Raw genomic sequence first — 24,576 nt, 5'->3', positions numbered from 1 at the left:
AAGTTTGCTTCAGACATTAATTTAGCCAAACCTTGCCCTTTTATCAGTTTTGTAGGTCTTATTTCAATGTCAAATTCTAAAATGCTTGCAATCCACTTTCCTCTTCTACCCTCTAGGTTTTCTTGAGTTAGTATGTCTTTCACAATGGGATTTGGTACATAAGCAATAACATGGGAGTATAGGATGTAAATCCTAAAGTCTTTGATGGCTTTGACCAAAGCATAAGCTTGCTTTTCCATGATCTGATATTTCAAAGGTGCATCTCTAAGGGCTCTACTAAAGAAAGCAATGGGTTTTTCATTCCCTTGATCATCTTTCTGCAATAAGACAGCAGCAATGGTATGTGGGGAGGCAAAAGAGAAAATGATAAATTCTCTGTCAAATTGAGGATTAGTTAAGACTGGGGTTTGGGTAAGGGCCAGTTTAATACCTTCAAAAGCTTGATTTGCTTCTACTGTCCACTTTACTTTTGAATCCTTCTTTAGCATGTTGTTTAGTAGTCTGATCAATTCTGCTAAGTTTGGGATAAATCTCCTTAAAAAGTTGATCTTTCCCAAGAAGGCTTGTACTTCTTTGATGTTTCTTGGATGAGGCATTTGTAAGATGGCCTGTATTCTGTCTGGGTTAATTCTAATGCCATCCTTTGAGATGATATGACCTAATAGCTTACCTTCTTCCAAACCAAATAGAGACTTCTTGGGATTTAAGGAAATTCCATACTTCCTACATGTTATGAATATTTGTCTCAAATGTTTTAAATGTTCTTGGTCAGACTTTGAGAAAGGTGTAAGGTCATCCAGGTAAATAACAAGGAACTCATGAATCTCTTTAGCAAAAGCAATATCCATTGCTCTCTGAAATGTAGCTCTTGCATTTTTCAATCCAAAAGGCATTTTAACATATTTGAACGTTCCCCATGGGGTTGTGAAAGCTGTTTTGTCTTGGTCATCAGGGTGGACTAGTATCTGATTGAAACCTGAAAATCCATCTAGTAATGAGATTCTAGAAGCCCCCACCACTCTTTGGAGAATGTGATCCATTTTTGGTAAGGGATAATTGTCTTTAAGGGGCACTTGATTCAAACTCCTTAGGTCAACACAAAGCCTAATCTCCCCAGTTTTCTTTCTTGTAGGCACCAAGTTTGAAATCCATTCTGAAAACCTTATTGGTGCTATGATACCGGCTTTAAACATTTTTTGTACCTCTTTCTCAATTGAAGGGAGGAGCATAGGATTGATTCTTCTCAATTTTTGCTTGAATGGCTTTTGATTGGGCTTGAGAGGAATAGTATGTTGAATGACAGAGGTGTCATAGGATTTCAAATCCTCATAACTCCATGCAAACACATCTTGGAACTCTTTAAAAAGGTCAATGTATTTAGGCTTCTGGTCAGGAGGTAAAGATGCAGACAATTTTATTATTTTGGGTTTTTCAATAGTTCCAATGTTGCATTCTTCCATGGCAGCATTGAGGGGTTGCATTTTTGGTTTTCTAGGAACATCATTTGAGTCAAAAATGTCTTCCAATGGAGTTAGGCCCGTTGGTAGAAAGTTGTCTTTTAGCTCTATGATTTCAGCCTCTGTACCAGCCACTTCATCAAAATGTAATTGTTCAAGTTGCTGTATTTTCTCCTTGTCAAAGTTTGTTGGGCAAAGTACTTGATTTGCTGTTTTAGGTGATATTGCTGTTTGGTCTTGTTCACTCAATGGCTGTGTGTCTTTCACAGAATCAACATCAATGTTCAAGCCTGAAAATTCATGCTGTAAGGTTAAGAAACTGTTTATTTGTGTGTCATCCTCAAACACTTGCCAATCTTTGACATTGTTAGGGACAGAAGGTCTGTGTTTTATCTCAGCTGTAAAGCAATGATTCGGTCCGAAAGGCAATTTGCATGTACTGGCAAATGTAGCCAAACTGTGTGCGTGAAGGTTGTGAGTCCTAGGTATTTTGGTCATTTGAAATTCAGTGAAAGCTTTGAGTATTTCAATAGTAGCAGCCCTGTAAGATCTTAGTCTTTTGTCATTTGTGACAAAATTGCCTTTCACTTGTTGGATAATAAGGTCTGAATCTCCCATGATTGAGACTTTCGTGGCTTGTAAGGATTTTACCAGTTTGAGGCCCAACAGAAGAGCCTCATACTCTGCTATATTATTAGTACATCTGAAATTGAGCCTGTAGGCTCGACCTTCTGCATGATTGCTTTGTTTGTTCTGAATCCACACCCCAGCTCCTGCCCCTAATTTGTTGACTGATCCATCAAACTCAAGAAACCATAGGATCTCTTGATTTAGGGGATTTTCAACGTTTTCTCTATGAGTCGGGATTATAAGTTGGAGCTCTTGTCTTTCATCTAGTTTGTCTTCTAGAATTACCTCATCAACTGATTTCTCAATCTTGATTGCTTGGGAGGTTGATTGCTGACTCATATGCAGATCTTGTTCAAGTATGACAGATTTGTTATCACTCATTGGATTTATATCATCATTGAACAGAATGAAGGAATCCATATCAGAATGGACTGCGTAAATAGGGAAATTTTGAGGTTTTTCTTCACTGCTCACCATGTATTTCATGAGTGACTCTCTGTATAACCTCTTGGGTTGCCCAAAGACAGAGATGGTGGCATATGACATGTCTAATTGCAGGGAACCTTGGAGTTTAGCCCCCCATGATCTTGATAACAACATTCCATACTTGGGTGGAATATCAGCAACTACCACATCCATTAAGATTGTTTTATTTGGGTACTGGACTAGGGACACACATAGATCTTTTATCAAGCCTAAACACTTAACTTGGCTAGAGTCAAATGAAAATAGGTCCTTATATGGTCTTGTAATATCTAGATTCAACCTCTCCATGACTGATTTGGGCATCAGGTTATGAGAAGCACCTGAATCAAACATTGCATTGTGTAATATCTTATCATGAACATGCAAGCTGACATAAAAAGGTAAGATTCCTGTAACTGTTGTCTTTCCATCAACCTCTGGACCGAAAAGTAGTTCTGGGGTATCATCCAACACATTGACATCATCTTTGTGGTGGGTCAGTTGAAGGGACTTCTTGATTTGTTGTTTGTAAATGTCATGCTTGGCTAGCTCTGAAAGAGGAATGGCTATCTTCAATTTTCCAATTTCAGTTTCTAAGTCAAAAGGTCTTTCAGATTGGGTCTTAGTGTTCTGGTTAACCATCCTTTCTCTCTCAATTGAATTCTTAGAGTTTTCTTCTTGATTCTCATTTTGATCTTGAGGCTTGTCCTTTGTGCTCATCTTTTGGGAAGTGCTGCTTGGATTGTGCTGTAAAGGAGGTGTAACCATTGGTTGTTTATTCAATGGAAGTGGTTCGGTTACCTCTTCAATTGTTACGTCATTTGCACTTGAATTAGTCTTGTTAATAGGCTCAGTGACAATAGCTTTCCTAGGCTGTAGGCCATCCTTTGTTTTCTCAGGCTGTGGCACATTTACATTTCTGCTTCTTAGTTTGTATTGTTTATGAACTTCAAACACAGCTGTGTCATAGCCTTGTTTGAAATCAAATGATTCACCTAATTTAGTTTGGAACTGGCTTATATCTTCTTCTTCATGATCTTCTTGACTCAGAAAAACTTGCTGATCCTCGTTCAGGCCCATCAAATTGATGTGGGTATCATCTATCTGCTCATTAGAAGTAGATGTTTCAACATAGTTTTCTTGGAATGGAGGTCTAATTTCTGGTTCAGGGCTTGCTTTGCCAACATTAGGATTTTGGTTTCTTCTAAAATTGGGATTCCTGATAGGATTATTCTGTGGTGCTTCCCATGATGACTTTCTCTCAACTGATTCTACTCTGTCACCTAACCTATGCATACCAGTGATTATTGCATCTAACTTCTGATCCCAGCCTGAAGGCTCTTCTTTGAAGGTAGTTTTTCTTTCAGTTCTGGTCCTATTTCTCCTAGCTATCAAGTTGATTTCTACACTCACTGCTATGTCTTGCATTTCAGCTAAAGTTCGAGGAGCTCTTTCTCTTAATTGGTATGCCATATCTTAATCAAACCCATCAGGAAAGGTGTATAGAGCTAGGTCAGGTGGGGGTCTGACATTTTGGGGAATGGCATTATAGACATTGTTGAAACGAGCACAATAATCCAATACAGTTTCTTGGGGACCTCTTTTGATAGTATTGTATTCAGATAAAATATGAAGTGGATCCTTTTTCTTGTCCCATCTGTTGATAAAGGTTTGATACAGGGCCTCAGGGTCAGCGATGGAGTTTGCTGGGAGTGACCTAAACCATGTTCTTACATCTCCTGTTAGGCTTTGCACAAAAATTTTCATCCTAACCCCATCATCATCTATTTCATAATTTTCAAAGTAGTCCTGCATCTTCTTAGTATGTTGAAGGGCTGGATAAGAGCCAGTACCATCAAAATATGAAATCTTGCTTTGGTAATCTTGGGGCATAGGCCCTGGATTGGCAGGTAACTGCAGTGGAGCATATCTATTAGCCATGTTTGGTGGGACAATAGGGATAACAGGAATGAATGGGACAAGTGGAGGAAAGGGGATGAGAGGGTTTTGTGTAGTTGATGGAGTGGTTGAAAGGATACCCTGTGAAGTGGATGAAGAACTAGGAGATAGTGGAACGGTGGTATGACGAGGTAGAGAAGTCTTAGCAGGGGTAGGAATATTAATTTGGCATCCTGCTTCAGAACTTGAATCTGATAAAGTCCCTTCTGATTTGCGTCTCTTAAGGATTTTTGAAATCAAGTTTGCATTTTGGAACTCAGGTGATGGATCAGGGTCCGGGTTTGATCTTGTATGGCGAGTTTTCTTCTTGGGAGCGAGTTTCTAATATTTTCTTTAAGAGAAGTTTTCTACGAGATAGTGATTTTTCTACAAGGACTGATCAGGTATAGCACAACAGTGTGGAACTTAAGACTGAATAAAGATTGACTGAGGCAGCTTTTATATAGTCCTGCAAATGCAAAGCAGAGGCAGTTTCTAAGGCTATCTGGCTGTCACTCAGGCTTTATCCACAGTATTAAGAACCAGGCTGGAGGTTAGAAAGTTCATTCAGGTCCCCAGTGGAGTCGCCATTTATGTTAACACCCAGGTTGTTCCCTTTGACTCCTGAGGGAATACGGCCGGGGTAACCACTAACCAAGCTTTGGATTACAGGTTCTAGCCAACCTGTAATCAGAGAGGGCTCTCTCTTTTAGTGTTTTAACTTTGTTCTTGAGGATCTTAGGCTAGTTATGAGGTATGGGTTTTGATTTGAATTTTGGTTGAATGATGTCTTCCAGTAGCTAAGATGAGATCTTCAGACAGTTTCAGTCCATTGGGCAATGGAGTCTGTGGTTATAGGTTGTTTGAAATGTTGAGTGGGATTGTTTAAACTGCAGGGCCACTTAGATAAATCATGAAACAAACTTGAAATTGTGATGATGAAATATGATTAACCAGTGAAAGGCAATTAAGAGTTTTTCACTAAGCTGGTGGTGTGAGAATTAGATATATCACCCAGGAGCAGGTTTGAATTCCTGAGCAATATTCACTGTGAAAGTTCTAGTTTGAAGGTGCAGCAATTAAGAATTACACTTTCATAACTATAACTGGAGGAAAACATTCATAACAGCATAGATTGAGTTCAGGGTATTCAATGAATAAATCCTGTAACTATTCTTTTTCTGTGCTATTAAACTGTGAAATATAGAGCATGAACGGATTATGAAAGAATGAAATACATAACAAGAAGGTTAAAGAGACTTATTGTGCCACGAAATATGCAGGAATCCTGTAGCAGTAAGCAAACACACCACAACGCATCAAACAACACAGAACTTTGGAAATTCCATTAGCTCCCTGTATTAAACTTTGAAATTTACAAGATAGGCTCTTCAGAAGAGAAAATCAACAACCTCTGCAAGCTAGTGTGAGGGGATATATATACAAACTGTTTTTACAAAATATCTGAACGCCGAGTCATTTGATTAATAAATGCGTTCACCAACTTTCAGAATAGCAGATAAGGAAGTTATTGCTGCTCTAAATACATAATGAATACTCTTTAGTTCTGTCAGAAAGCTTTTTTGACTTTTGGAGGCTATTGAGTTGGTTGAACATTCAGCATTAATTCTGAATGGTATGTCTTTATGGCTCTGTTGTGCTGTAGCTTTCTCGGCCCTGTCATCTATCCTGTCACTGTTGCTTTTGTGGCCGAATTACTTTGCTGAGTTGGCTCAACCCAGTCTTTTCCAGTCATACTGTTGGCTCACAGTAATAGCTGTATCATGCTGGTCCACCATTCCTGTGTAGGCAACTGATGCCTCAAAATTGTGCCTAATGTTTCATCTACTTCAGTATATTTGAAGTAAGTAGGAGGCACTTCAAACAAATGTCTGATTTCATTCATAATAAAAAACAAATTTTCTACTTTCTCATAGAGGCTCTGCCCAGATGCAGGCCCTCCTTCCTCTGGGATACTTGATCCTATGGTGATCTGATTATTGGCGAATGTATTTACCCTTTTTGCATAGTTCTCATGTGATAATAGCCTTCCTGCGCTGTTCAGTAAGCTGGGAAGGCCTCGGCTGCGCAATGCTGTAAACTTATCAGTGAATTTGTTTACCTCTGTTTGCATCTCCTGGCACCTTCTATCCAATGTCCGTACCAGATTTCTCAAGGTGAGGACCCTCTTTATCAGCAAAATGGTGTCAGTTCTATTGGTGATTCCTATTGCTGCCAGCTGAGGACCTGTACGGTTATTGAGAACATTGATCATTCTATTAGCTATCTCAGGCATAGTGCCTAGAGATGCTCTTGCCCTTTGGCTTTCCTTGTGTGCTCTGCCTATGAGCTCCATGTGCTCATGGATAGTTTCAATGTACTGCCATTGATCTGTTATTGATTGGCCAATATTGGCCCATAAAACTTTCTTGATCTCAGCTACCACTTTGTCAAGGGTGAGCTCTTTCTCTAACTCTTTTATTTTCTCCTTAAGAGCCTTCACCTCTCTTGCCTTTTCAGCTACACTTTGCTTTGATTTGTCATATTTCTCATTAAGTGTGGCCAATTTCTCCTTGGCTTCATTCAGCTCTGCCATCTGGGCTTCTAGGACTTGAATCTCCTTCATCATCTTCTGCATGTCTAGGCTTGGAACCTGTTGCTAGTGCTGATGTTGATGGGCCTGTTTCAGCTGTCTGCCCTGTGGGAGGAGTGATAGTTTGAAGGGACTCCTCAAGGTTTATGACTTGCTGAGGGGGCTGAGATGTCTGGCCTCCCTCTTTCTGCTTTAGTGCCTCCTGTAGTGCAGCCTCTGTTTCTACCAATTTGCCTTCTGTTTGGACCAGTTGCTTATGTAGTGTTAGCAGCATGGCTGCTACATCCTGGTCTTTCCTCTGCTGAGCAACCTCTTATGTTTGAGGGTGAAGGGTTGCTGGGATCTTCACCATCTTCCTCAAAGCTGCTATATCTGCATCTCTTTCCTTTAGCAGTGCCTGCACAGCTTTGGGATCCTTTGGGTCATGCCCAAGCTCTATAATTATATCCTCCAGAGACCTCATCCTGTTGTCTTTAGCCTGAGAGGATGCCTTTTCTAATTCAAGTTCGGCTGTTGTATTATGAAGGCTATTTTGCAACTTATGTGCCAGGAATGTCTTGTCTTCCAGGGTTGAATAGACCATCTCACCCGTTTGCTTATGAAGCTCTATTTGGTCCATAGGGTGGATGTCTTTTGCAAGAACCTCAAGGTTGGTCATTATATAATCTGCAGCTGACTGTGGCTACATCATGGTAGGCATGAAATGACTCATGGTCATTTTTCCCTCTGTTATGTCATATGCTGACATAAGCCTCTGCTGGTTTGTAGGGGCCATTTTGAGCAGGTGATTATAGAGTTGGAGCCTGACTGGCTCATTTCTCTTTTTGATGTCAATGAACTGCTGTTTTATGCCTGATTCAGCTCTCCTTTGCTGGCTTGAGGAGCTGACCTCTCCTCCAAGGGTCCTTTCTTGTTCCTGCTGAAAGGAACTGGCAGATGCCTCCATGCTAGGAGGGCCCATACCCAATGATTGCCCAATAGGCATTTCTTCTTCAGAGAGGGGATTTAGTCTCTGCCTTTTCTCCCCTTGATTTGTGGATGTGGTGAGGGGAGTTTCTTGCTCTCTATCCCTCTTCTTGCCTCTTTCTTCATTTACTGGTGTTTGGAGCACTGAGGTCTCCACTATTGTTTCCTGCCTTGGAGGCACACTTTGTTGAGCCTGCTGCTCTGTAGGAATGGGAGCTTCAGCCACTTGTTCTTGCTGTTTTGGCTGCTCTTTTTGCTGTTCTGCTGTAGGGGGTGGCTGTTCCTGCTCCATCTCCTTTTCTTTACCCTTGCTGGTTGCCTGAGGAGTGGTTTTAGCTGCTTGCTGGTGGGTTGTAGAGGATGAGGCAGCTGCTCCAAGTTGCCTTTGATAAGAAGAGGAAACCTGCCCACAAGTTTCCAAGTCAACTTCTTTTTCAAGTTTCTTTGCTTCTCTTTGTAGTATTTCCTCTCTAGGACTTGCTTCTTATAGAGTACCCTCTTTCCATCTTAATTGGTTTACATATTTTTCAATATGAGGCAACCTGACATGATCATAACCAGCCATCTTATATTTGACCCTTCTAAGACTAATGAAATGATTGGGGTCATAGGGTGACCAGAGGAAACTGGTTTTCAATTAGAGGCCCTCTAGGATCTGATCTGCTTCTTTCCATCCTTCTTCTCTTTTGTTATAAAGAAATGGGCCTAGCTGGTTTCTGATTTTGAGTTGTACCTTCTTGTTTTTGCTGTGGAAATGGACCTGGTCAGCATTTCCAAATTGCCTGAAATATTCCAAGGCAAAGAGTCTCATAGGGACATATCTTGGCAGCCTATATGGGGCTAATTCACAGCCATATATTCTGATTACTGTATGGTTTTGGTAAAAGTACCAATCCCCAATGCTGTAGGCCTTTGAGAGCTGGAGAATCCTTTGCATCTCATCTGTCAATCTGGGAGGAGGGGTACCCAATAGCAAAGACATAGCTAGATGGATAAAGAGGTCAATGAACTCACAGTAGCTGTATGGTGAGTAAGATGTGTGGTGAAAGACTGAAGTCCAAAATACCACAGACCTTGGGTTTCCCTGAGCATCAAACTTCTTGAGAGGAATAGGGAAGCCATCAGGCTGATAAAATAGGAACAAGTGATATATGTATGAAGTGTATCTAAACACCTTTTCCCTTTCTAGATTCATCAATTGTTCATGAATCTTGTTGGCAATGTATGCAGCATAATCATAGTGCACAGAAGGAGGCATTCCAGGGGAGAAGATAGACATCATTGCCAGAATGGTTTCATCAACATCCTCAGCTGATCTGTAACCCAGGACATAACTGATCAAATCTACAAGCAACCTGCCCAACTCATTAAAATAGACATTTCCTATAGGAGGGGTCCTCACAGTTTGAGAGCCTGATTCAATGAATAGCTGATTAATCTTTAAGATTTGGGCACTAGACAGCTTGCCTCCTTTCTTTAGCAAGTCCATCATGGAAAGAGGAGTCAATGGCTTTGTAGAGTGGAAGTTCAGCATCTGATTTATAGCTTCAGGGGTGACATGGAACAAAACTTCACCTGAGGTATTGAGGACAGCTCTTTGACATGGGTCATAGTTGGCACTGCATCTGTGAATTAAATCTGGAAGGACATTGACTTGAGGGAGGTTATAAATGGTCAAATTGGAGTCCCAAATCCCTAGAATATCAGTTCCACTCAGGTGCTGGGCCTTCAGCTCATTGAGTACATGAATATTATATTTGGTGCGCATTGAGAGTGTCTCTGTCATCTGATAATCTCTATCACCCAGGGCCTGCCATTCTAGCTCTCTGTGTGGGGCATTCAAGGGTGGAATGTTCAGTGTTATAGGTGTTTCCATGGTTAATTAGTACTCTGAATTGTACTAGAACTTGTTTCACTGGGCAGAGCAACACCGAGCAGTATTTTTTGTAGAAGTAAGGCAATTTGCAGGGGAAGCAGGGTGAATTGTGGTGAGAACAATTGAAATGCTCCCAAGAAAGTCTAATCAGCAAATGCTGGGACTAACAAAGCTGTTTTCTCGGTGAATTAGTGCAGCAAAGGTTTTAAGTTCACGAATGCGCGAACTGACTATAAATTGGTGGAAATTTGGCGCAATGTGGAGTTCTGCAGGTGACTTTCGACCTTATAACTGAAGATAAATGCTGGTCCCAGAGGATTTACTAAAGATTACAGTGTTTTTCACTCTTTTTCACTTGTTTTGGTGAATTTCTACAAAAAACCAAGCGCGGGAGGGAAACTTGGATAAATACCTGGTGAACCTTGGCAATGGCGGCAAGTGCAGGCAGATTGAGGGTGCCCACGGTCTTTAAGTCAATTTCTGCAGGTTGGCGGCGAAATGGTCGTAATTTCCATGCAAAGAGCATAAATAGTTCTTTTGGCAAAAGTGATAAAAAACGCGAATTTTGGTGAAAATATGGACTTTTTGGACTATTGGCGCTTTTTTTGGATGACGTCAGCATGACATCATTAGGTGGGGTCAGGTACGGAAGGGTGACATGGCGGCCTGTGAGTGGTCCACGGGGACTGGTGAGGTGGCGGACAGGTCGGAGCGATGGCGGGCCGGGCGCTGGTGCGGGACCCACTTGGCGTGACGTGGGCGTGACGTGGGCAGGTGGTATGCGGAGGGCGGTAAACGGTTTCATCGGACCGCTTATGGTACGGGGGCGGTATTGGCAGGCGGCCTCCCGATACGATATGGGAGCGATGCGTGGCACCGGCCTGACGTCATGGTCTGACACTTTTCGGGAGGTAATTTCCGGACATCGGGGGCGGCCCGATATGGATATGGGACGTCGGATGGGAAAGCCCAGATCCGAAGGTCGACGGGTCGATAAAATGGAAGGACGATACGGTAGCGGGGCGGGGTATAATTTATTATATTTTTTGAAATGTGCGCCCGGGCGGTACTTTGGAAATCAAAGAAATATGGGTTTTTTCAATGTTTTTGTATTCCATGCGCTTCAATCAAAACTTTGGGTAAGGGATGGGTCTATTGGCGTTTTTTGCAAATAGCGCGGGTTAGAAAGAATGTGGGTTTCTACAAGGTTTTTCGCAAATAAAGTGGGCAAAACATTTCAAAGTGGTTGTAAAGGAAAAAAAAAAGGGTAGGGTTTAGGCTATTAAACCAACCAGGGGTCAGTTTAATCCCTGACTTCACACAACCATATGCAACCAGACTTTATCACTGCATGGTTTTCCAAACTTTGAGAATATGGCTATAATGCCAAAGGGGAGGGAATATACATATTTTTTGGGGTTTTATACACCATGTTGTTATAGTAATAAGGGGGGGGAAACATAGAGAATTAAGTATAGATAGAGTTAGTAGTTAGTTTTGGAGGGGAATGTGAATGGGAAGTGATAGACACTAAGTTTTTTGGAAACAAACTTAGTTAGAGAGTAGATCAAAATGAAAAGAATTTTACAGTGGAAATGTGGCTCTTTATGCAATATGGATCAATCCATGAATTTGATTTATCTCATGAGTAAAGGTGGTCTTGGGATGTTAGCAAGGAATGTGATGGGGGATGATTGGGAGGTTAGACATGCTTCATCTTGCTGCTACAACACTGCTGAATAGGAAGATCTGCACTGACACCATGTTTTTCCTTTGCTTAGGCCAGTGAAATGTCATAAATCATGCTTCTGCAACTCCATCTACCTACCCATTCTATTGCCTAGCATTTTTTGTTACTTCAAGGAGGGTGCACTTAGACTTGCAAACCCTCATGTGCCTTTTCTTTTCCTTTGGCTTTTTCTTTTGATTTTCTATCTAAGGCTAGCCTTATTACTTCCAAGGCCCCAGATTAAACAGTTGGGAACCTTCATTCTCTACCTAACTACTTTATCTGCCAAGATTGAACAGTTTGGACAGATTTCTTTCTCTAATCTACAACAAACAATTGAAACATGGCATGACCCAGCTTAGACTGTTGGACCACCCATTCAGAAGTATGATAGCATCAACCAACTGCAGATAGGTTTTTCCACACAAATATGAGATCTTTGCATCACCAAAGTAGATCATATTGGTACTTCCCCTGCCAATCATGAAAAATGAAACCTATTGGTATAGGTAGCTAACACATTCTAAATTGGAAATATTTCTTGTAGCTACTATCATTTTAAAGTCCATCTTTCTGTTTTGTTTCTAAACCTCATCTAGGCATAATAGAAACTCTTATTTGTTTTTGGTTCATTCCAATAATATCTTTCCCATTATGGTTTTGAGTTTCCAATAAATGTCCATTATGAACATGTGCTCTGTGTACCTAGCCTCTATGTTTCCTTTGTCCATAATACAACTTCCATTCTACTCCTTCATTTGTAATAATGTCATTCAATTTTGGCTTCCCTCTTAGCATGCTCAATTTCCTTTTGGATCAATGGACAAGTATTGTGGAAGACCTATGTTCAGTACTCTATTATTGTTTGTGTATAGAAAGGTTGTGGAGAATTACTGTTCCATCGAACTTTTATACCACGGGATAATCTTTCTTAAGTCATGACATTTCACAAATAAAAATAGTAGAACACATTGAGAAATAAAAAAATATTGCAGATATCCCAATAAAGGATGGAGTCAGAATATCCTTCCACCCAATGAAATAGAACATGAGTACCCAAAAAAAATATTTAATGATAAGCTTAGGAAAAGCCCACCATTGTAGTAATACTTAGACCACGTTTTGAGGAAGGATACGATAATGAGACAAAGAAGAAAATTAAAATACGAAGGAATTAACTCAATAAGGAATTAAACGAAAACCCCTTCTAGATGTTTATTACAAATATTATAATGTAAAATCTACCACTCAAACACACAATAAGAAGTTAACCAAAGGAAAAATCAAGAAGAATCCTTAGGTAGAGTCCCCATAAAAAAATGTTAAACTTTTAGGTGACCACTCGAAGAATTCATGGAGTAGATTTGATGTTTTTTTTGTCAATACTTTGAAAATCCAATATTGGACAAATGGCAATGAAAATCCTACATTATAGGGAGTTATTATTATATATTAAGCACATTTTATATATTGATGTAATCAAGCTGAGACAAAATGGAATCCAATGAGACCAAAAACATTCATAGAGAAACATAAATATGGTAATCCAAAATCCTAAAACAAAAAGAGGATATAAACTAAATCTGTGTCACCCAAACATTAACACGAGAAAGAAGAGACTAATATTTGAGATGAATAAGGAATTTCCTTGTGCCAAAGATTAGTAATACCCTAGTCAATTTAAGATCCAAAACATGGGAATTACAATTATAATTAAACGTTATTTGGTGAAGAGAAATTGAATTACAATACCGATGTAAATATGTTGATAAGAGATGAGGGATGTAAATCTGTTGATAAGAGATGAGGGATGTGGAGATGCTGAGCTATATTATTTTTTTAAATATCCTTTTTCACTTATAACAACATTAGTGTTAACCAAATTCCAAAATGATGTTCCCTTTGTCCACCATAATTATTATACCATCAAATCGCCTTTGATTGCAATGGTTTCATCTGGAGTGGTGCACTGCCACCATATAGAGCCAACATAGCACATACACCTCTTTGATTGCCAGATCATCGCATTAAAAAGGTGCATTCTTATCAATTGCATGATGTTGTCAAATGGAAGGACCCACCATTCTCCAATTTTGTTGTCTGACCCCTCATTGCATAATTGACCGTAAATTAAGGTTCAACTATTGTGGGGAGTACTAGATCCAGCTGAGATATTTACAGACATTGTGATTTGAATGCTTCCTAATTAATTTATGTCCTCTCAATATTAACTGGGCTATATTCAAGGAATATTCCTTCATTATCCAAATTTTCCACCAATTTAATTCGTTTTATCTTTACATGGGATGGAGTAGAGAGCAATTTTTTTAAGGAGAAAATGCGTACTCTTTAGAATTGTTTCAAGTTTCTAAGAATATTTAGGTGGTAATTTGTTAATTTTTTTCTTTGCCATGTTCAAACTAGGAAATGAATCCCATTTTATAATTATATTTTCATATAAATTTCTTATGGCCATATCTATCCCATGATCTAGGGTGTATAATTCACTTAAGTTGTTTGAGTCAATTCCCAATAAGCCTAAATAAATTTCATGAATTCTACCTACAAAATATATGAAAACCATTTTGTAAATTTCATATCTTATGTTTTCCTTGAAAACTTTGCCAAATCTTAGTTTCAAATCAGCTTAAGGAGGGGACCTCCAAGAGAATGGACTTCTATGTTTAGTCTAGGCTATTTAAAATGAAGGTATTAGCATTGTAAGAGAGATATAAATAAATTTGAGCATACTTTCTTCCTTCCCTTGGCAAGTCCAATATTTTGGACATAAACTACTACATAAGATGGTTTGATTAATCTTTTGAAGGATTTTGTGCAAAATATGATCATCTAGTTTCTTTGTTCTTTGAGAACTCATTCTTTTCTTTCCCATTTTTGGATACTACAAAAGGTGGAAGAAGTTACCATGGGCTATTTATTATGACTTGGTTGAAAGAAGAACTTATCCACTTTGAGATAGTAGATATGGCAAGATCTTTATCTCATTTCAACTAATGAAAATTGTGGGGTCCTTTGTCACATAGAGATTATGTGAATGCCCATAGTTAGAGAGAGAATATATAGATTCCTCTTCTTTCAAGCATGAAGGGAAAAGTGAAGATATTGGAATTCTTCTTAATTTTAGTTTATCCCATGTTAATATTTTCTGATGTTCCACTTGCAAAAAAAATGGAAACTTTCAACCATAGTTTCATACCCCATATCATATTATGAATTATATCTCCTGATAGTGCAGTTGACCCAATGAAAATATTATAAGCTTCTTTTAGATTGTAGTTACCATTTCCCGGTATTCCTGTCATAACTCATTCGGTCTTCAAAATTTTATTTTCCTATTTTGTAGGTTTTTCCTAAGGCCGTCCACGATATCCAATCTTTCTAATTGTGGGAATTTCTCTTTAGGTGTTTAATTTATCCATATTTTCTTGTCAACGTAAGGTTTCCAATAGTCCACTAGTTTTACTTTTCCAAGCTATATGAAGCTTTTTTCTATTGCTGGAAGGTTATCCTCCTCTTAGTGTTTTTTCATTTTATTCAAAAGATCTTCCTATAAGTAAACATTGCATCCTCCTCATACCCCAAAAAGCTGTGATACTAAATGAGGGAGAAATTTCTCCAGAAATTATTCCATATTTCTGAACACTTTATTTCTCCTTCTAGTGTTATTAGTAAAATATGCTTCTCTACTTGTTTTTTATTTCCTTCTCCATACTTTTGTCCATAATTTCCCAAGGGAATCCGTCCATCTCCACAATCCTTTGGAAGCTAAGATTTTAATAGAAAATTGTCTCTTATTCGTAAGCCAACTTTTAGTTTGGGTTTCCATATTTTACCCCAAACGAATTCCAACTTCCTTTCTATCTTATGCCCACACCAAAATAAAACCTCTCTGAATTCAATAATGATTTTGGGTGATGCCAGAGTACAGAATAAGTAATAAATAAAGCAGCATTGAGTGAGAACAAAATAAACCGATATTAGTCATCTTTGAATATTGAGGGATATCCATCTCCATTTGAATATAAAAATAATATTCAATTTTTATAATGATTTTATTTATTTATTTATTTTTATTTTTATTTTTTTAAGGAATGGAAATTTTGGTAGAGAAATTTTTAAGGCTCTTTAAATCTTAGAATTAATTCTTAAAAGTAAAACAAGATTTAGGGTTACTAACTCTTAATAAATATATTTTAAACTATTTAAATCATGTATTTAATATGAGCTCAACATGCCATTTACACTAATTAAAATTCAAGTTTTGTTTAGGGTTTATTCATTTTTAACAATAGAGTTATTACAATAATATATTTAATATAATACGTAGATATCACTTTTATAAACAAAAGTTAAATAAGAAAAATAACAATCACTCCTCTCAACTACTTGATAAAAGATCATTTAACAATAAAAATTTATTTAAATATCACTACTTAATTTACTTTAATGGTAAATAAAATAAATTAGAAAACAAAAAAATAGTTAAACGTTACAATAACATTTAATACCAAATACTCTGGTTGAAAGTATTAAATCATGGTTGAAAGGATTAAATCGTATATTAAAATGAATCGGTCAAAAAATATTTAAAAATCCATCACAAACTCTATTAAATCATAGTGGAAACGATTAAATCGTACATTAAAATGAATCGGTCAAAAATATTTAAAAATCCATCACAAACTCTATGATTAAAGTAAAAAAATATCGACAATACTTTGCAAAATCAAATTTGTTGTTTAAAGTAAACAATATCAACGATACTTGCAAAATAAAATTGGTTGAGTTAAGCATATAGGTTTGAATAGAAACCTTGAAAACTAGGGTATGGAAGAGGTGAGCAAAAGCACTCGCTTGTTGGTCAGGATGTTAATTGACTAGATTGTTTTATCTTATTGTAATGAATGAAAATAAAAGAGAGGTCAAGATTCAATCTCTATATTATATTAATAAATTATATTATATTAATAAATAAGATAATATTTTTAGTGTACTGATTTAATATTTCATAGTTTCAAAAAGATTTAATATAAAACTAGATATTATTATTTGAATTGAGTATTGTTATAGTCTTCCGGAGGGAAACTAGTACGATTGACAATGTACAGTAGAGGTATATCAAAATTTAAACAACTATTACTACTAAATTAATGACTACTAAATAAGTTTTACTATTGAATGTAAAAAATATAATCCGAAAGGTAGCAGAATAGTAAAGGTATATTAAAATTTAAACAACTATTGTTACTAAATTAATGACTACTAAATAAGTTAATGAATGTAAAAGACATAATCCAAAAAGTAGTAGAGATATGACGTATCTGATGAGGTTATTAAGACATGATTTTGGGAACTAGTATATGATAGGGTTGGAGTTTCCGGGCTACATTGGTAATCATCTTCTCAATGAGATATATGAGCATCCAAAATTGACACGGAAATAACTTTAGTGGCATTGAACTCACCGAACTTCATTCATAAAGGAGAAGATAAAGGAGAAGTTGTTGCTAGACTCGTTGAATTTTTTCTTAAGGAACCAACTCAAAAGTGTCTTCATTTTATATTGAAGTATAATAGAGTTAAGATATTGGTTCCATCTCCTATTTATATGTCCAAGGTTAGGAACCCAATTGGCTACATCATTTTAGATTTTGGAATCTGATAAATTTCAGTAGTCATTAGTGGAAACGTCTTCTAGTTGGTGGTTTTCCTATTTAATTTCTAAGAGGGTGGAGGAATGAAAAATAGAGACAACATTTTGTTCTTGGGAGTAAGTTTATAGTTTGCATAGAGGGACTCTAAGACCAAACCAATAGTGACAATGCATCCTTTGGTAAGGAATGGTATGTTGGGTCAGAACATACTAGAGTGAGGAGAACCCCCAAAATACAAACAAACAAAGAATACTATAAGAAATAATACAGAGTAACGAGGTTTACCAATAAGGAATAACGTTTCGAGATAGGTTTGGAGGAAACTCTACGAAGATGGGATAGTGATTTTATGGAGATGGAGGGACTCCTAGTAGGGTTCCATAACCATAAGAAACTAAAAAAAAATAATACTGGTGCACAAAACCAAGGCACTCCAAAGACTATGAACCAATATCCACAATGTATAAGTTGTCAAATTAAAATATTTGAAGGAGTTGTAGAGGTTGGACAAATGACGAATTATCGAGAAATGGTCAGCCCACCATCTTGGGAAAGCTTCAGGTCGATGAAGTGCCTTCACTAGTCACCTTCCCCTTACTTCAATTTCCACTAAAGTTACCACCAACAACCTACTGGTCACCTCCTCATTCAGTATCGTCGTGCTCTTCTCGCAGATGTTCAACACTAGGTGCATGCACTAAGGGCTATTGTTGCATCCCATAAATGCGATCCAACTCACAAGAAATATTGCATGCGATGGAGTTGTGAGAGTCGGAGTTAAGTGCCACAAAGCATGCAATGTAGGGAAAATACCCCACCTATACTTAGGGAATGTTGTAGGAACAATAGAAGAATATGATGTTGAGGTTACCCAACCAGTAGCTCACAGATAGAAAATAGGGTGCAATATGATTGTGATGCAAATGAATAGTAGTTAACATGTGTGATTGGATTGGATTGGATACCCATGGAACCCCCAAATTCTTAAATGTGATGGGAGACGATGGGGTCGCAAGCTCCCCCCTTCCCCCTTCTCCATTGAAACAAATTCCTACATCTCAATCAAGGAATTTTTAGATAATATGATTATCTATATATTTTTTTAATAATGTCTTATTAAATATAATACTCTTTTTACATAATAATGTTATTTTTATTTTTTAAAATAATTTTAAAATGACCCTAGATTGAGGGTAATTCTTGATCTAACAAGTGCGGAGAGGGATCGGTTACATTTAGAGTGAAGAGAGATTTGATCACCAAAATTAAGATGGATATAGGATGGTATTATATATATATCTATATCTATATTTTATTTATAATTCACTTTCTCCACATTACATTGGATTATTTTTATTATTAATATTTTCTAAATATTTCATATCAAATCCATATTTAGTGAAAGAATTACAAAATTTTCTTCATACATTGAATTAGAAAGTAGTTATTAGTGGAGTATGAATTCTTCAGTCTTTCTCTCTCTGTATATGTTTCATGTTTTCCTCAAAGTGGGTATGAAAATATTTTATTTATAACCTAATAAAAACTTTTGTTTGTTATTAATATTTTTTAAATCTTATATATCAACTCTTATTAAAAATAAAATAAATTAAGAATCTTCCTAGTTATGGAAAGTGAAAACATAATAAATTTTTTAATTTAAATTATATTATTTAATATGGACATTTAAATATTTTATGAAATATTTTTTCTTTTAAATATCACATGCCAACTAAATGTAGAATGAATTACACATTATTTAATATCAATAATACTATTTCCTATCATCTCCATATTAAGTAGTGAAGAGCTACACTTTTTTCCTCGTAGTAAAAAGTAAATTATTTTTATTTACTCATCTCCATATTAGCAAGTGAAGAAATTACCTTTCTTCTACATATTAAATGTGTGTTTTTTTTATTAATTAACTTTTAGTTTTTTATATCTCTATCAAGTTATGTAAAATTAAGTTGCAAATTAAAATATTTTAATTATGACCCACATTACTTTCTTTTATAATTACTATTTATAATTTGTTAATCTAATTTATTATTTTAATTTAAAACTAGTAACAATTAATTATTTATTACTAAATATTTTCCATTTTGGTGAAAAAATTAATGCATTCATACTCGATAAAAATAATAATATAGTTTATTTTTTAAGTATGGGGGTTTTCACAGTGCATTATATTAGATATAATTTTTTGGGATTTCCATGAGAGGTAGTTCGTAACTAACTGATTTCTCATGATTTATTTGAATAGTTCACTTAGCACTAGTGGGATTGAAACTAGTGAAATGAATCACATAGAGTCAATCATCACTTCCGGGCCTTGCACCCGTTAACCAAGACTTCCAGGGAGGTCCGAGATTGCCTCTGGCTCAAGTGTGCTTAAATGTGGACTTTTCCCCACAATCAAGCCCACTTATCTTGCTACCCCATTTGCTTGATTGCCGGGAAAACTCCACACTTAAGCGTGCTTGAGCCAGAGGCGATCTGGGATGGGTGACCTACTCGGAAGTCTTGGTTACTCGGTGCAAGCCTCGGAAGTGATGATTGACGCTATGTGATTCATTTCACTAGTTTCAATCCCACTTCTTCACCCCTGTGAGCATCACCCACCCGATGCAATGAGTGCTAAGTAGACTATTAAAAAAAACACGAAAAATTAATCAGTTACAACTACCTTTCATAAAAATGAGTTATTAAAAGCAGTTGAATCCCAAAAAAAATATCTAATATAATTTATCTTCTTATCCTTTTGTATTTTAAAAACATAAAAGATTCTTTAAAATTTAAACTTGAATACACATATAATGTTAAGCTCTGAGTGGACGTTTTAATCGTCGTTATTATTTATGAAATTCAAGTATAAAATATAACACTCATTTCTCTTATTCACGAGAAATAAATTTAATAAACAAAAAATTACATATTAAAGCATTAATTATTTTATATATCAAATATCACGATAAATAAATTTAATAAACAAAAAATTACATATTAAAGCATTAATTATTTAATATATCAAATATAAATATAAAGGTAAATATTTCTATTAATATTAGTTTTGTAATTTTATTTTTCCATCTTTGAAATCATTTTAGAAAAGGATGTAGAACAATTATCTCTACATACGACATGGTAGAATGCTAGCTTTTCATTTTGGACGTTTTGAAATCTCAACTTTGAAAAGATTGGACACTTTAAAAATATCATGTAGTTAACGTTTTTAAGATAATGAAAAAAATATAGTAAATTAGGTAAATTTAAAAATAAAAATTTTAAAAATATTTAAAAAAACTAAATATATAAAATAGTAGTATCTTATTAAATATATATATGGCAAGAAAATTGACCACTCCTATTCCTGTACATATTATATTACCCATTTCTGTACATATTAGATTCCACATTAATTTATATATCGAAATTAAAATATTACATTATAATAAATTTAAATGAAATATATTTATACATAAACAAAAGAAATATCATCTAAAAGAATAAAAAAAATTATGAAAGAAAAAAAGAAGGAAGAAAATTATTTTAATGTTCATGAGGTTAAAGATAGTTTATGGGACAGAGAGTTTCTTCATCTACTTGATATATTCAATCATTTTTCTATGAAGCCTCACAATAAATGTTCCTAGTTTCTCGACAAACCCTTTGCTAAATATGTTATCACAAGAGATAGCTGTTAGAATATTTGCATAACTTTCCGTGTTGTCTTTGAAGGTGTCACAATTATAAAATGAAATTCTTTTATGTTTCCACTTTTCTGGAAGAACAAAAAATACATACTCTTGCCTCCCAATTCTTTTGGCCTTTTCCAGCACCTTGTTTCACAATGGAGTTGATAAAATTTAGTCCTTAACTGAGCCATAAGAATTTTCGCTCCCCAAGAGATATTGGCCTATATGTATGCTTTTGGTTGATGACTATGAGTGGGATTAAACACTTCAATATAGTAATTTTTTCTTTCTTCCTATCTCCTTATCCCAAGTACGCTTGTGGAACTTATACATAATAAAAAATTTTATCTCTTTGTTGTTTATGGGACACGTGTTCAAGAAAATACCCGATTTACTATATCATCTATTATTTTTCTGCATCCGTCTTTTTTCTGTTGCACAATATTTCATTAAAGAAAACCTGAGGAAATCTACCCTCTTCCATTTTCTCTATTTTTTTAAAATACCTTATGACTCACACCATAGAAATTGCTTCAATAGGAACAACCCTTGTTTCACTTAACAAGATAGCATAAGGAACTAAACTTTTAATCTTGAATTTTTCTGTAATCAAACACTTTTGAATTTTCTCAATTTGTTTCCACTGCAGTCGGATGTACTGTTGACCCATAGTTCGAAACCATAGAGAGTCACCAGAATAAATAGAAGCCCAAAAAGAGTTTGAGTGGTTTTTCAATCCCATAGCTCTGCCTCTCTATACCTATTTTTAAAAGCATAAAATGCTTTCCAACCTCCAAAAGTTATTTTATTTCTACATCCATCCCAACTTATATTTTCGTTGACGTCAATTTTGAGGTATTTTTAATCCGCAACTTCTTCAATAATGTTTCCTTCAAAGTAGAACATATGCTAGTTATGTTTTCTTTTTTTAGACAAAAACCACTACTTTCGTTTTGTTGATATTGACTTGCATCCCCACACTTCTACAATAATTCTCAAGGGATAAAGTGCTCTTGCAAACCAAGAGCCAATTTAGCAATCATAATAAGGTCATCTGCGTATAAAAGAAGCCTTATAACAAACTTTCCCAAATAGATACAATCACTTCTTTTCAAATTTAACCACTCCTCAAGCTTGTCAATGTATAAAATGAAAAGGGTAGGAGATAATGGGACACCTCGCTTGACCCCGATATCACCTCTAAAACATTCAAAAATTCCTGTTGAATTTCTAATTTTTACTTTCACCTCTTCATACAACCTATGCACAGTTGCTCTCAAATATTTAGGAACTCCATGTTCCTCCATTATGTGCCAAAGATTATCCCTAGGAATGATGTCAAATATTTTTCTAAAATCAATAAAGAAAAAAAAGAATTCTTCCTTTTTCTCGCAATTTTTTTTAATGATGTGACTTAAAGTTATATAGTGGTCAACTACGGAATGTTTAGGTCTGAAACCTGCATTCCCTTTAGCATGCTTATCCCTTTCTTCTGCCCACTTGCTAGTTTTATTTTCTAGCACACTTCCAAATAGCTTTGGAAACAAAGGGTTTTTCATTATGGTCCTATAATTGTTGGGATTATTGATGTCATTGCTCTTGAAAAAAGGTATTTCCAGACTAGTTGTCCAATCTATGGGTAGGCCCTATTGTATGATGTTGTTGAAAATTTTTGTAATGTGAGGAGCAAGAATCTTTGATCCCCCATTCAGATATTATACTTGGAGATTAGCTAAGTATTTTTCTTTTCCAACACCCAACTTATTGATACCCATCAAATAAAGTCGATAAATATATGCTTAGGATGAAGTGACCCATCTTGAATTATGTTGAACGAACTTGTCACCCATCCAATTGTTATAAGCACCTACGTGCACATCAATCAAATTCCCTTCAATATTAATGTAGGTTTTTTTACATCGGATATTAAAATCTTCAATGCTATTTTCATCTTGAGTTCCAACCAAAAGTAGTAAATAACAAGGGTAATAGTTGTGACACAACATAGTATGTTCCTCTACTATTATTTCTAGATAATTTATTGAAGGTTGTGCAGAGTGTGTAGAAAATTCCACACAATGAAAGAAAAACTATCTCGGCACAATGAAAGCTCTCTATACAAAGCTCTATGCAGAGTGAAAGCTCTCGGCAATGTGAAATTTTTCCAACAAGCTTCAATGATAATTTGATTGACACGCATACTCATAGGTTATAGTATGTACATCTTAATAACATACGTTAATAGGTTCATAGGTAATAATAATGGATATTCATATCCATGTACTTTGACTCATTGTGTGGTAGTGTGCAGGTCTCCACATTGAACTTAGATCATTGTGCAGAGCTCCTCACTCCCATTAAAAATATCTATCATCGCCACATGATGGATATCTCATTCAAAATGAAATTTTAACAAACTATTCTGCAAACTATGCTTTATGATTAAACCTTAAATGGTAGGATTTCTAATTAACACCGAATTTTCACTTTTTAAGTTAGAGTATAACTTGAATATATGAAATATCCCAAATCATAGGTAATTTGTATATTTAAATATCTGATCCTAAAACAAAATCTTTAAGACATCATTTATGTTTAAGGCATAAATATATGTTGGAAAAATTGGAAGAATCTCCTTGTGTAGGAGTGCAAAGCTCAACACAATGAACTTAGATCATTGTGCAGCGCTTTGTACTCATGCAAAATATTAATGTATGAAAAATATTAGATTAGTGTCATTTAATTAATATGTTCAATATTAATTTTTTGATGCAGAGGAATCTCATTGTGGGGGATTGAGGAACGCTACCGAATGAGCTTAGCTCATTATGTGAAGCTATGCACAGCCTGACAATGAACAACAACATCAAACTCATTATGATATTACAAAACATAATTATGATGAGGGTATTGACTTAGAATTTTTGTGTCGAAGTTGGAAAACACAGATTTGAAATCGTTTGATCTGAGCACTCGAAGAAGAATTTAGCAACAAATGACATGTAGCTATCTTTGATAATTCAGACCAAGGGAAATGAGTTTATTTATTGGATTGCCACTTGGCCCTCCTTTTCACAAATTTGTTTTATAAGGTGTCCATTAAAAATCTGAGCTAGATGTAGATTTTACTGCATCGACTAGCATGTTGTCACTACAAATCCAAGTGAAACAGATTCCTTCGGCGTCATTCAGGGATGGACTTTCCCTGAATTATTATGCTGGAATGGTGTTTCAATCCTTCTTAGATATTGTGGTTATTTTAATGAAGAAATGGAGCATTAATTTTGTCACCTTGAAGGACATTAGAACTGTAGAATCCTTCTTTCCATGTTTCCCTTTGACAAAAAAATCTAGGGTTACAATGTAGTGCAACGGAGTAGTCCATTAGAAATTGAATTGTAAATTCTCAAAAATGCTTTCATTGAGAGATCCATTAATTCTCATTATCTGGACAACCATTATTATTAAATATTCTACACCTCTCCACAAAGTAGTGTGGGACTGTGGAGCTCTGCATAATGAGCTTATTTCATTGTGTAGAGATCGACA

Source organism: Pinus tabuliformis, chromosome 9 (assembly GCF_031772625.1).
Source record: "Pinus tabuliformis cultivar Carrire ecotype Pingquan chromosome 9, CPIR1, whole genome shotgun sequence".
Taxonomy (NCBI): Eukaryota; Viridiplantae; Streptophyta; class Pinopsida; order Pinales; family Pinaceae; genus Pinus; species Pinus tabuliformis.
The sequence above is the reverse complement of the archived record's forward strand: the minus strand, read 5'-3'. Positions refer to the sequence as shown.